The sequence below is a fragment of the Euprymna scolopes genome, chromosome 1 (assembly GCF_053919585.1).
Source record: "Euprymna scolopes isolate OS-2025 chromosome 1, ASM5391958v1, whole genome shotgun sequence".
Taxonomy (NCBI): Eukaryota; Metazoa; Mollusca; class Cephalopoda; order Sepiida; family Sepiolidae; genus Euprymna; species Euprymna scolopes.
In genome coordinates this window covers 40175480-40188467 of record NC_136482.1, presented here as the reverse complement: position 1 = coordinate 40188467, position 12988 = coordinate 40175480, and the positions used below count along the sequence as shown (strand labels likewise).

Sequence of the window (12988 nt, the reverse complement as noted above, 5' to 3'; positions counted from 1 at the left end):
ACGCAGGTCAATTAAGGAAAAACAGACACTTAATTTCTAACTTGAAGGTGAAAGTTTTTTTTATATACGTAAGAACACTCTCCCAAGTTTTTAAAACAACAGGGAAAATATTGCGATAAAATCAAGAAGTAAGGGAGCACAATTCTTTTAATGTATTTTACATGTTGATAGATAACGTCCTCAACATTGGTAAACTCCTTGAATGTGTTGAATGGACAATGCTTTAATAGTACGGCCTTATACCTTTCTCTGATATTCTGAATTAACCATGCTGAAATAATATATTGAAGTCAATGTCTTTAATGGAAAATTTATGTTTGAATTCTGCAATCGTATAGAGATAGGCACATTCCGAGATATATTCACCTGCGTTTATATTGATATATTCCAGATGCAAGAAAACCTACGATTTAATATCGACATTTTAATCTCTTATGACAACCGAACTCATGTCATGTCTCATAGGGATAATTAGAAGTCGGTCGCTTTACTTTCATATGTGCTCTTATAGAAAATAAAATTCACCGTTATTTCGGGGGTTAACATGAGATGAAAAACTATTTGCCTGTCGAATGTTGATTCCGGACTAGTCTTAAAATGATATGGTTAATATGATTGGGCGATGGGTTGTTGCAGAGCTGAGAGTCCCAAAATACTTTCAACTCGCGCACCGCCAGTTATAACGAAGGAGAGTACAATCGAGCAATTTGGTGAACCCCGGGACAGTAAAGTCACAAGATGACATGTTTTCATGGAGTATGTAAAGTCCTTAATAGATCATTTACTGACAATTTCTGATTTAGAGATATCATATAGTGATCTTGAAGAAGTACAACGGGTATTATAACGCAGTAAATACATTGAAAAAATCGAAAACGTTGGTATGGAAATACAGATCACGCAGAATACACGTGAACACATGTTATGACATCTTTAAAACTAACCGCCTAAGTGCAGATTGCGAAAAATGTGGCATAATACGCATGCTGTAGGTTCACAGAGCCAGCGAATGGGATGATTATGAAAAATCTGCGAGGGAGGCTGATGTACTTGATTGGTATTCAAGTACAGCAGACTTCCTCGAAAATATTTCATTATGGAAACATGCAAGAAATATACTAATTTTACCGTAGTTATTACTATTAAGGAAGTTGTATTTACGTTGTTTTTCTGATAGGCTATGCAGTATGATTAAAATAAATATAAAATAAATATTACACCAATTTGGTATATTTTATAATGCTGCGATTTACTGCAGTAAACTATTTAAAAAACATGCAAAGAGGATGATTGCTAACGCAATAAAAGCACGACTTTCTTCTAATACTATACAAAGAGAAGGCCATTAATGGAGTGACCGTATGTGCCCGGATATTAATGATTCATATAAAAAGTAAGATCACTAAAATTAGGTGTTTAAGATGTTGTTAACTATAGTTTTGCTAATAAGTTATGTAATTATTGCAAGGCCAGTCTCATTGATTATTTAGAAAAAAAAAGTCCGTCATTATTGTCGATAGACTCGGACGCATATAACAGATCTATTAAACTATAGTATGAAAATAGTAAAACATGATCTTACTCATGCTAATGGTCGTATATTTTTTGCTGATATTACATTATGCATGAGTGTTATTATAAAACGTATTCTTCAATAAAAAAAGAAATAATAGTGTTACGGAACTAGTTCTTATTTAGTGTTCACTTTAAACTGTTTTTGTCTCGCATATTAAATCTCCGACTGCTTTTCTATCTTAGTTAGAAAAGAAATGCCAATATAAATATCACATTTTATTCAATTCATATTAGCCTGTAAATTTCAATATAAAATAACCAACACTGATCTAACGGAAAAAAGCCAGACATTTTGTTACTTGAGTTAATTTTATTAAAAACCACTAATATTCATTTCAGGTTTCTTCTTTGTTTACATTTCTGGTATGAGTTATATAATCTAAATATATATATATATATATATATATATATATATATATATATATATATATATATATATATGTGTAAAAGTAAAGTGTATGTGTGTGTGTTTGTGTGTATGTGTGGGTGTACATTTTCCAACGCAATAACTATGTCAATTTTCAGTCTGCATACTCTAAATTTGTTATACAGGGTACTGAGATTTGGGAAAAAACATTGTGATCCGTTTTGAGAACTCTACCAAACTCCTCCGACAATTTTGGGTCTAAAACTTGAAATTTTAGATATAGGATACTTGAACAGGGATCTAACTTAATAACTTGAATAGAGCGCAAAATAATAAGTGTTAACGTGTCATAATAGGGGGCTAAATAAAATTAAAACAATTGTCCGTGTTCTGTTTTTCTTTTCATTTGTTCTCAACATACACCTCCAACCATTCAGGCAACGCTGGGCTGAAATGCTAGTATATATATAAAAGTGGAAAGATTTGCCCGTGTGTGTACATTTTCCAACGCAATAACTTTGTTAATTCTCAGTCTACAGACTCGAAATTTGATATAAAAAGTACTGAGATTTGGGAAAATAATTGTGATCGGTTTTCGGACAGAAATTTGGCTGATAAGGGGTCAAAGTTCAACGTTTTCACCTTTGAGAACTCTTCCAAACTGCTCCGACAAATTTGGGTCTAAAAGCTTGAAATTTTAGATATAGGTTCCTTGGACATGGATCTATAACTTGATTTGAAACACAACACTAAATGTTAAGGTGTTATAATAGGGGTTAAAGATACAAAAATTGACCGCCTTTTTTTTTTCTTAACACACCACGCACATCCAAACACCCAGGCAACGCCGTGCTGAAATGCTAGTCTAATATATATTTAAAACGCCAGTTTATAAGGTTTTAAATTACATACCTTCGCACTGATGTCTTTGTCTATGATTTTTAAAGATTATTTTTCATGGTATTTATTTTGAATTTTTTGTGATGAGAAAAGTGTCAGTCGAATAGGAGGTAAGTATTATACGAATAAAAGACTGTTCTCCACAAAAGAAATTCTAACCTATATCTGTAAACCCGATACATGCTTTTCCGTAGAAAATTATTAAAAATATTAGAAAGAACTTACATTCAGATTACTCCCTCTTCTCTTATGAGAATTGATTTTGCTGTCCGCTGACGTCTCAATAGAATAACATCATGCTGAGTCTGAAATATGAAAAATACACTTTTTAGTGAAATATGAAAATGCATATTTTTTAGGTTTTGCAAAATGTGTGTCGATTAAAGGTATTTATTCTAAGTAGAGAATTTAGACTATGCTTCGCCGTGCATTACCGTATATAGGACATGCATTTGTTGTCACCGTACGATGTCGTGTTAACAAGTAAAAAGATGAAGTAACAGTTGTTTACGACAATCATTTATTAACAGTTTGTTTCCGACAAAAAACCGACAGTACATTTGAATACACTGGTTCACATAAGAGTAAATTAATGCAAACAATAATATAGCAAAAGTAAAACGAACGTGAACATTTTTCTTATTTGGAAAACAAACACACACTTATTTTAATGTTCGATCGTATGAAGATACAAACGAGTAAACTTTATTTGATATTTACGGGAGCAGTAATATTTGAAACATTTTTCCAAGGAGAGATTTAATATGACTTTATAGTCATTTTCATTCAAAAAGCGATAATACCGATATACATAGATACACATTTTATTTTGCGTCTTTTTCTCGTGTGTTTGCCTCTATCTTTGTCTGTCTGTCTGTCTGTCTGTCTGTCTCTATGTCTCTCTCATATATATATATATATATATGTATATATATATATATATATATATATATATATATATATATATATATATATATATATATATATACGGCATAATCACGTTGACACACCGGTTCTCGTAAGATGACCGAAGTTAAGCAACGGTTGAGCCTGGCCAATGCACGATGGGTGACCATTTGGGAATTCTAGGTGCTGTGTGTGCTCTCCTCTTATCTCGGCATTGTTTCCAGTCGTCTTGTACCACAACTGGTATGCAACAACGTTGACTCAGTAGAGGCGTGGCTGGAGATTGTGCCACTCTTGCCACACCAATTTCACGCGCAGGCAACCTTACAGTGGGTATCCATAGTCTGCCAAGACTGAAGGATGTCTTATATATATATATATATATATATATATATATATATATATATATATATATATATATATATATATATATAAAATTATGCACATAAATGAATAAAGAAAATAGTTTCCTGAATCGCTTACTTTTCAGTAAGTCATCTATTGAAATTTTTTACATGCTAACTAAAATATAGTAGGGAAAAATAAAGCAAAGATACAGATTAAAGCAATGCGAGTTCTCCATGGTCTGCCTGTATATTTTTTATTCATCACATATAAAGCATTCAGGTGATATATTTATATAATCGTTTAATGGTGCGCATGTATGTAGTTCTTTGTCGAGTACATTTAAAGTTATGTAAAGATCAGTGATAACATCGAAATATAAAATATTGACGTGAACTGATGCCACAGAGAGTGAGAGCGGGATTGAGAGTAAGATCGGGGTAAAGCAATCTGAGTAAGAGAGATAGAGTAAGAGAGATAGAGTAAGAGAGATAGATTAAAAGAAGCAAAGGTAGCTTCACTTCCAATCAAACTTGTAATAGATCGGACCTTTTTTTTTCTTTTTGCTGAATATAATTTACGTAAATCCACGATACAGTGGCGTTGATGAATTTAAAACAGAAAACAGCTACGAATACTGTAGCGTGAACAACTGATGCACCGAGCGTAAAGAATCTGACTGCATAATAGGGAAGAATGGGGTTCTCCTATCAAGGAAAACACCACAAACACTATTTAGTATCCTTTGCAGCGTATTAAACTATTTTAGACGATTCATTTTTCTCGCACTTTCTTCCACTTTTCATTTATTACATGAAAATTGTCATTTTTAAATATCTTTCTGCTTTTATTTCCAAGGGAAAATTTTATGCTGAATTTAATCCAACATCTAATATTTGCTTGTATGAGTGCTGCATTCTAGAGAACGTTTCATGATAAATATCAATACTCCTATGAATTTCTCTTTGTTTAATGTATGTCGATTAATGGTAAACCTTTTTTCTATTTATTAAAAAAGAAAATACAACTGTGTTATATATGCATCGTGAAATTCCACTTATCTGCAAACGATCTAGTAAACTTGGATATTCTTTTAAATATCCATTCTTGTTAATTCTTTATTAGTTTTTTTTTTTCGGTTTTCTCATGCAATGATAATCTTTAGTTAACTAATTCCTTCTTATAAATGTATTATACTACATACAGTTATATTATAATAAAGTATATACGTCAGATATACTACATCATTTACACTTGAGTAATATTTACCTACAAACAAACGTATTTTGTTGTCTATATATGCACGTGTGCTTATATATATATATATATATATATATATATATATATATATATATATATATATATATATATATATATATATATATATATATAACTGAATGCCTCCGTGTGTGTCTGGTCACGAATAGGCTCTTATGTGGTTGACTATTTTTTTAAAATTGATCCCATATAATGATAGAAAATGTATCGAGACACAGTAATGGGTATGTTTGATCTGGCAGGACGGTGGTTCATTTAAATTGTGCGGTCTGCGTTCGCGTCACGTCCACAAAGTATGGAAATAAAAAAAAATTAAAAAAAAACGTTTACAAGTGTTTTTTGATATTGATATACATAATAATACTTTAGTAAGTACATTTAAATATAAATAGGGATGGTATAATAAAATTGCGGAGTCTGCGTTAGCGCCTAACCTCCATAGAATGGAAATAGGCACACACTTTAATGAAGACTTTTCATATCTATCTGCGTAAGTATACGTTGATAATTATGTTTCAGTTTGAAGAAATATGGTATAATAAATTTATCGGGTGTTCGTTAATACCTGACCTCCACAGAATGGAAATATTTCAATAAGTTTAACAAGGTTTTTTTAATATAGATCCACATGATATTGTGATAAGTGTTTCACTGTGAACAGGTATGGTATAATAAACTATGGGGGTATCTATTAATTTTTACTTTCATCATATTTTGCTTTGGTGTTGATACCCCCAAATTCGAAGCTATCTCTTTACAACCGGTCCTTCAAATAACCTTTCATACTTTCATAATCATAGTTCATTTTCTGTAGGCTGTTTTTGAACCCAGTCAACGACGGGTACTTTTGCTAGTATACATATATATATATATATATATATATATATATATATATATATATGTATATATATATAGATATAGATAGATATAGATATATATATATTGCTTTTAAAAAATTGCCTCACACACTCTTCTATCAGGTCTTAGTGTATAGACATGATACTTCTTATATTGGGTATTAAACGGTATGCACAACTTATATTTAGGGGTTTCGCCGGACAAAATTGGCGCCAATATTTGCAAGCTAAAAAAATATTTGGCAATTTGAAAATCGAACAACGGCATTAAGAATATGCATGCGTAACATAGTAGCTATTGATTTCTTTTTTAAATTTAAGCCGTGCAGCAAACATGTCTTCCTGGCGCAGACATTAACTTCCAAGGAAAAAGTAAATCGTAAGCTAAATGTTTTTGTTTCAATTTTCGGTGGTGGCGCACGCGTCATTTTTTAACTAAGTAAATTATTACTATATATTGTGTTGAATATAATCTATCTATATATCTATAAAAGTGAACGTGTCTGTCTGTCTGTCTGTGTACATTTCCCTACGCAATAACTCTGTCAATTTTTAGTCTATAGACTCGAAATTTGAAATACCGGGTACTGAGATTTGGGAAAATCGATGTGACGGGTGTCAGCCAGAAATGTGGCTGTTAAGGGGTCAAATTTAAACGATTTGACTTTTAAGAACTCTTCCAAACTCCTCCGACAATTTTGGGTCTAGACACTTGAAATTTTAGATATAGGTTCCTTGAACCTGGATCTAACTTATTAACGTAATTTGAGCCCGAAACTATAAATTTTAAGGGGTCATAATAGGGGTCAAACTAAAAAAAAAATACTCTTTTTTTTTTGCTCAGCATACACCTTCAAACACCCGGGCAACGCCGGGCTGAAATGCTAGTTTATTAATAAATAAGAAATCTGCATTTCTCCAAATATTATATGAAAGCGTATTTTATCTTCTAATAAATATATAATTATGAGACAAGAGTACCAAGCAAACAGAATTACCAATCACACAGAAGTGCTAAGTAAACGGAAGACCGATAGACGGGGTCAGAAACGAATTATAAAATTATAGGAATTTTCTTAACTGTAACACACGCGCCGTGGTGCTGGTTGTACCAGGCGGATGCTAAAGTAATGAATCAGGAGTAATAGAACGTGTTTAGGGACAAGATAATCCATAACGAAATGTCGGTCTTTAATTAGGAGAGGCAGCAAACTGAAGTAAGATTTGCTTTTCTTTACAATATGCCATATTTATGCGCTGTTTATTAATATAAATATAATATATAATATAGTATATAATATATAATATCTATTATATTATGCTGTATATAATCCTTATCTTTCGAAACTGAACGTTGAAGAGCAGCACTAGGAACCCTAAATGATTTGACTTTTGTTATGCAACGTTTTCTATTTTTCTTTAGCCGGTTTCAATATATTTTAACTGGGTTTTTAAAGCGTTCTACATTTTGTGTATTTATCTAAGTTCATTTTTAATTTTTGATTTTTTTAAACAATTCAAATGCGTGTCACGCTGGTACAGTTGTAACGCCACCAGCGTTGAAGGCTAGTTTTGCGTCGGTTCTGAATTTATCTGATGTAACTCAAATACTTTTTCATTTACCTGTGAAATCACGACCATATAATAATATATAAGGAATTTGGACAAATTAAAATATAATTCTTAAACGTATTTTACGCACCCCGCTAGTATATTATATCTATGATATATATATATATATATATATATATATATATATATATATATATATATATATATATATATATATAGATACAGTATATCGATAAACAAGAATATAGTAAGTGGTTCGTTGCAGCATGTAGAGAAATGTTGACAGTTTTCTAAATTGAGACACTACAGAATTTTCATACGGAGATTATATGGGAAAAAGTAGAAATATTGGTTCAAACTAAACGATAAATATACGAGTAAAGAAAGAAGAAAAAGACTTAGCATAAGAAACGAAGTTCAAGTGGCGAACTTCGCCAAAAATTGCATGCCATAATCAACGAAGAATGAAATAATGAACGTCAGTGCAATTCAGGCCGTTCGTCATATCGGCCAACACAACGATTTCTAACGGCTGCCGGCCATGCTCGTTTCTCTGGCCGAGTCTAGAGCGGTTGAACTAATCATGCGTGAATTACTTTAATGATCCTAATAGAATCTTACGAGTGGAGACTATGCAGTTTTCGTACCGCGCTTCTAATTGAACAATAATGCCTCGGCAAGCATGCGCCAAGACAATAATAACCATTACAGTAAAGCGTCTCGGCTCTTAAGCGATAATTTCTTATTCATCGACCCGATAGTTACGACAACCCCAATCCCAATACGTTCTATGAAATGCAATCAATGTTCAAACCGTTACATGCCAGAATTTTTAGAGAATCGCAAATACTAGGACTGGCATCTTTTTAGTAGAACATATAGACACTAGTTTTATCACCTAACGGAAATAAAATTGCACTAATATTATATCAATATATTTATTTCGAATTGAAAAGGAAACTATCAATAAATCTATTTTATTCTAGACTGTGGTTAAAAGTAGTGTAATGATGTAGCGTATCTTTAGACCACGTGAGGTTTTAGAGTTTGTTTTTTTTTCTTTCATTTTGAACGTTCATGAATAAGATATAATGCAAATATGGCAATTCCATCTTAAAATTTGGAAGTTTTTGAATTAGATTCTTAATTCAATACATGAAGAAGATATATTATTTACACATCGGGGAATTTTAATATAGGCTGCTTTCACAATCCAATATATCTTATGCTGCGGGTAATGTTACTACACTGAGAACATATGATGGAAGCGAACTAATTAATATGATTACTTCAACGACAACCGATAATTGAAAGTAATTTCAATCTAAATTTGTGAAATTATATTAATTTATTATTTTTTATTTTATTATTAATACTTTTAAAACGTAGTTTTTCACTACTAGAGGAAAGATTCGACGTTATCGTACAACTATATGTTTATTGTTATCGAAATTCGTGAAATCGACGATTTTTCAATCAAATAAATGTAGTGTCTCTTCTCGTAGGCGACGTATCGAGATGCACAAGAACGAAAGCTACATATGCTTCTGCGCAGTGAATCAGACTGCAATACATTGTAGTCTATATTGCACTGTCAAGAACCTGCTGCTGAATTTAGAATTATTTTAGTGTATATACAGATGCTTGAATTAAAGTTTTGAATTTAATAGTCATGTATCAAGGTTCAATTCTGTTCTAAACAGAAACACGCTTTTCAAACGCGCTCCTACAATATTATAGAACCTAATGTTGATTTTATATGCCTAGTTTTACTGCTTCCGCGGTGATAATGACTTAAATTGTAGTTTAAAATGCAAATATACATGTATCATGGTGAGTTTGTTATTTAAACATAAACATTTATTTTAACGCGCCCCGGTCATATCAAAGGAACTATCGTTTATTTTATACGCCAGGGATTTCTCCTTCTGTGGTAATAATTTTTTTTAATACAGTCGTGATCTTAGTTTTTGTAAAGTATTAACTGTGAATATAATGCCATGTTCCTTCTTTCATCGGATTATTTCGCTTATCGATTATCGATACTTATCATAGATATTTCGATGTAAAACCTATCTAAAAAAAAGCATTGTCGATATATATAGTATCATACAGTGAAAAATAGAGAAAATGCCCCATTAGTTTTCGAGTCCATACGAAACGAAATCACACAAACTGACGAAATTTTTTTTTTTTTTTTTAATGATAGTAGCGAAATAAATTGTTCCATTTTGTATGTGAACAATAAAAAGTGGTTTACACACTATAAGTATTTTTAATTTATTTCAGTAATTATTGATAAAACTGCATTCTTACGACAAGTGTTAACTCTTGAATTTTAGCTGCGAATCTTGTAGGAATTTCCTGAAATATGAGTGGGAATAAGTATCTCCAAAACCATGTACGCTTGGTCTCATTCGGGTGTAAATGATGCGTGTCCTCCTTATTAGTTTTCATATATGTCTTTGCTCGTTAACGATATAATGGCAGTAGAAAAGCTGTCAGTGTAACCAGACTCGCTTTCTTCATCTTGCGTCACTGTTTAGGTTATTGGATATTTTTTATACTGATTTTTTTCTTTACTTCATTTGATGTAATATATTTTACTAATTTAAGGTTTGCTGGCAGTATAAATGCGATAGGTCGTTATTACGTTGTTTTATGACTTGATTTCATCATACATGCAATTATTTTTTTAATCTTACTTTTTTTCATTTTTAACGGCTTTCTTGCTATACACATAATACACTTTGACTGTATTTTACATAAATAGCCCAGGTCTAATATTTTTTTTTGTTTTACGATGTTACTTTTATTATTAAAATGCTGCAGTATAATTTCTTCACGTGTATTTTAACAGCCGATTGTCTTTTTAATTGTGGAGGAATGTTTGAAGAAGTAATGTACATTTTGCCTTTACTTTATAGAAAATATTTTTTTTCTTATTTTACAATTATATTCTTTTATTCTCGTTGTCTTATATTTGTATTTTTAGGTTTTACTGCTTTACATAAATATTGTAAAGATTATTTATATAAATGCTGTTCATTCTGTCAGTGCTGTACAGTGATAGTACACATCCTTCCATTCTTTTACATAAATATTTAAATATTACCATTTTTCACACAAATAGTGTTCATTTAGTTATTGTTTCGTAGCAATGTTGTTCGTTCTTTCATAGTATTAGGTAAATGTTTTCCATTTTGCCAATCTTCTATATTACTTTTGTTAGGCTTGTCTTTTTTGCAGCGATATTCTTCATTTTGCTAACGGTTTACATAAATATTGATGACTTTATCATTTCTTTTTACATTATGATAACATTTTGTCATTTCCGTATATAATAATGTTAAGTTGTCATTGGTTTACAGTAATACTGTTGCCTGTCACATTGCTTAATTTGCATTCTCATACAATAATATTGTTTTATTCGACAAGTTTTCCCAATTTTTGTATAATTTTAATTGTTTTACATAAATATTAAGCAGTTACTATTGCTTTAATACTTGTTCTTTTTGCCGTTTATTGAAGCAGGTTTACATAAATAGTGTCCAGAGTAATATTATTACTATTATTTTAAATTTTGTCATTTATTTAATATAAATATTATTCGGTATCATTAATCAACATGATTTGTGTTAATTATGCCATTGTGTTCCACTAAAATATTCAGTTTACCTATTGTTTAATATAAATATGCAATCTGGCTGTACTTTTGCTCCGTCCTGTTAACGAAGGTATTAGATTGATTGGTATCTGACAGACACACACACACACATACATGCACAAACAAACACACATACACGCACACACGCTAACACACGTACGCAAGCGCACACGCACGGACACACACAAGCACGCACGCATACTCAAACGCACGGACATACACAAGCCCACCGCACACACAACACACAGACGCACGAGCACGCACGAACACACAATCATACACACACAGCACACCCACACACGCACAGACTCACGCATGTACCCACATGCACTCACAGTCATGCGCACATGCACACCCACGCACACACACTCTTTGTTAATGGTAAGAGTTAGACAGCTTTAATGCTTCAAAATCACAATGAAGGAGACTTTGAAGTCTTTACAGTAAATGTTATTTAGAATAAAAAGAATGTTTGCATATAAGCATGTGTCGATATATCGGAAACATTATTTATTACAGCATCTAGGATTTATTGATAAAGAAACAATGATTAGCGTAAACGATAATTTTAGCTAAGCGTACTTATTTACTTAGTGTAATAAAAATAATTTATGACCCATACACAAAATATAACTTAGTAACAACATGTACAATTTATGGATACAGAAAAGATTTATTTGAAGTATAAAATAATTTTAGTCAAGTATACTGTCTAAAAATACTTAAAACTTTATTTAGTAGCAACATGTAAAATTTATTGATACAGGAAATATTTATTTAGCGAAAAAAGTATTACTGTTAAAAATGATTTGTTTACCGTAAATAAAATTTGTGCTTCTAAACATGTGTGAAATTATCCCAAATCATTATTTAGTAACAACGTCAACAATTTATATTATCAAAAACATGTAGCAAGTTCGCACCAGTGTATAAAGAACACTTAATAAGCTATGATATATTAAATGTGAAATGAAAAGAAAGTTGGCTTATAAGCGTGTCTTAATGTTTCAAAAAACCTTTTAATCAATAAGGTTAAGGAGTTCTGCGAGAGATCCGGTCCCTTGTAGAAAGTGACGCCACTTTTGAGACTGTTTAAAGTGCTCCTGTATGTAGGCAATACATTTATTCCGGAAAAAAGTATACCAGGTCTCAATCATCAGTTAGACAGAATATGGCTGGGGAGACGTTATTATTTATTAGTCGGAACAAGAAAGGCTGATGATGTGTCCATGTGTTTATGATCCAGTCAAGAGGGGGGAACCCCATATCTGTCGCTAGTACAGACTTCCTGATGGTGATGAATATGGGCGTTAGAAGAACTTGATATTTAGTGAAAAAAATTAATCTACTTCCTCTTAAGATGGTTGCGATTCTAATAGTGTTGCTCCTGAGAATAAATATAGGCTTTTAATGCAACGAAAAAAAACAGGTGTTGTAAAGTTACATAATAAATTTGTATATGGCATCTGTTGTTGCAAACGTCCTGCACTTGAATCGAGAGTAGAATTTCTTTAATAAAAT

General features: G+C 31.6%; 1 protein-coding gene across 3 annotated transcripts in view; it reads right to left on the bottom strand.

The window, feature by feature from the left end:
- LOC145293851 (uncharacterized) overlaps positions 1-12988 on the bottom strand; it is a 3143230-nt gene that overhangs the window by 1167060 nt on the left and 1963182 nt on the right. For all 3 annotated transcript variants that reach the window (XM_080140773.1, XM_080140596.1, XM_080140684.1), the window contains one exon: positions 3068-3147. The gene's annotated coding sequence lies outside the window, so the exon portion shown is untranslated. The remainder of the gene's footprint in view (positions 1-3067; positions 3148-12988) is intronic.